The sequence below is a fragment of the Pongo abelii genome, chromosome 7 (genome assembly GCF_028885655.2).
Source record: "Pongo abelii isolate AG06213 chromosome 7, NHGRI_mPonAbe1-v2.0_pri, whole genome shotgun sequence".
NCBI classification, from domain to species: domain Eukaryota; kingdom Metazoa; phylum Chordata; class Mammalia; order Primates; family Hominidae; genus Pongo; species Pongo abelii.
This window is the reverse complement of record NC_071992.2, coordinates 28,679,494-28,681,658: the sequence shown is the minus strand read 5'-3', so window position 1 is coordinate 28,681,658 and position 2,165 is coordinate 28,679,494. Positions and strand designations below refer to the sequence as shown.

Genomic DNA, 2,165 nt, shown 5'->3' with positions numbered 1-2,165 from the left:
GTGTGTGTCAGAATAGCCCTTGCAAAATTGTCTCATAAAGCAAAGCTTTTTTCCCTGTGCTATAACACATCCCCACTGTGGGTACTGGTTAGGCCTCAGGCTATCTAGCCCAATGGCTACTGTACCCTTTTTTTTTTTTTTTTTTTTTGAGACAAAGTCTCTCTCTGTCGCCCAGGCTGGAGTGCAGTGGTGCCATCTCGGCTCACTGCAACTTCCACTTCCCAGGCTCAAGCGATTCTTGTGCCTCAGCCTCCCAAGTAGCTAGGATTATAGGCATGCACCACCATACCTAGCTAATTTTTGTGTTTTTAATAGAGATGGGGTTTCACCATGTTGGCTAGGCTGGTCTCAAACTCCTGGCCTCAAGTGATCTGCCCTCCTCAGCCTCCCAAAGTGCTGGGATTACAGGTATGAGCTGCCATGCCCAGCCTGGCTATTGTAGACTTTAATAGGACTCTTAATTTGACTTTAATGTGACTACTTCTCTTCTTATCTGTGCTTCTTCATATAGATTCTGCACCGCACCTGAAGATATTTTATTCCACATAATCAATGTCAGACAAAAATAAATTTAAAAAGCTTTTTTAAAAAGCCTGAAGAGGTCCAGGCACATGCCTGGTAGAGGAAGGTGAATTCTATATGCTTTTTTTTTTCTATTGACAAGGACAAATATCTCTCAGCACTTATATACTAGCCATTGTATATCTACCTTTGTTTAGTAATCACAGTTCTATTAGGCACAGTGAGGTGAGGGCCCATTACCCAGTTAGGAAGTGGCAAAGCTGAGATTCAAACCAAAACTCTTGGATTCTGGAACCAAGGGCTTTCCCCTGTACCATGCCGCCTTCCTGGGCTGGTCGTTTGCCCTTCTCTCGGCTCTTTGGAACTACATTCACTGGCACACAGTCTGAAGGGACTTAAGCACTCCCCTTCACTTGCCACCCAGCCCAAATACCACTGCTGGCCCCTCCTGAAGAGCACAGAGAAGAGAATCTCCTTCTGAACAATGAGCAGAAATTTTGTTTAAAATTTCTCACATCTCTTTGTAGTTTATTTTTGCAAACTTGGCCTATAAGACGCTACTTATTTGCTCTTATATGTGTTACCTGCAGTTTTAAGAAAGAGCTACCAGACCAACAATATCACTTTGGTTTTGGTTTATGTAGCCTAAATAACTCGCTACACTTCTCTTCTTAAAGTGTTTAATGAGAGTTTTTAGTGAAATTTGCTATGTTTTGTGGAAATATTCATGCTAGGTGATGGATTATTTGAAATTTTCTTCCTAATGCAGCCATGCTGTGTAAGAACATCATCATTGTTCAGTTTGGTGGGTTTTCTCTTCAAGGTGTAGATAACGGTAGAAGGGACTTTTGCAGGATTAGCATTTACAATGCTTTGTCAGTCAGGGTCTTGGGATTAGACTCACTGAGTCAGTCATCAGTAGCTCCATTAACTGAGACATAAACAGATTCATTAAAGAGTGGAACGAGGTACAACATCGATGTCTTTGCTGAGGGTCATACTGAGCTACCAGCTGCATCATGAGCATCTTTAGAAGTCAGCACTTGGCAAAAGACATGGAAGACCAAAATCAAGAACTACAAGACTGCCCCTTTTGACAGATGCTTCCCCAACCAGACTAGGAACTGCTGGCAGAACTTCCTGGACTTCCACCTCTGTGAGAAGGCAACAACCGCTGAAGGGGGTGATGTCTCTATGTGTGAATGATACCAGTGTGTGCACAAGTTCTTCTGCCCTGCTCCTGGGTTTCAGCCTAGGATGACAGCTGGGCTAAGGGCACATTTCCTGGAAAGATCTGAACTGGTTGCATCTTACCCCTCCTACGTCCTTCATCCTTTTCCCAGGCAAAGGGAAACCTGGGTACATGGTGATCCTCACCTGGAGCCCTGAATCATGACTTAACTATGAATAAAAATGCATTGGAAAAGCAGGGGGGAAGGAGTGGAAATAACAAAAAATAATGAATCAGGGAGGGTATTCCATCGTGCATTCCAGCTTTGTCAGTAACCCCTTTGACCATGTCACTGAATATCTCTATGAGGAATTGCATTTCCTACCTGACATAGTTTGAGTATATCCCCACCCAAATCTCACCTTGAATTGTAGTTCCTATAATTCCCATGTGTCATGGGAGGGACTAGTGG

The 2,165-nt window shown here is 43.4% G+C and overlaps 1 pseudogene; it reads left to right on the top strand.

The window, feature by feature from the left end:
- The first annotated feature begins 1,293 nt into the window (after positions 1-1,293).
- On the top strand, positions 1,294-1,820 carry LOC112134673 (cytochrome c oxidase subunit 6B1-like; annotated as a pseudogene).
- Positions 1,821-2,165: the final 345 nt, after the last annotated feature.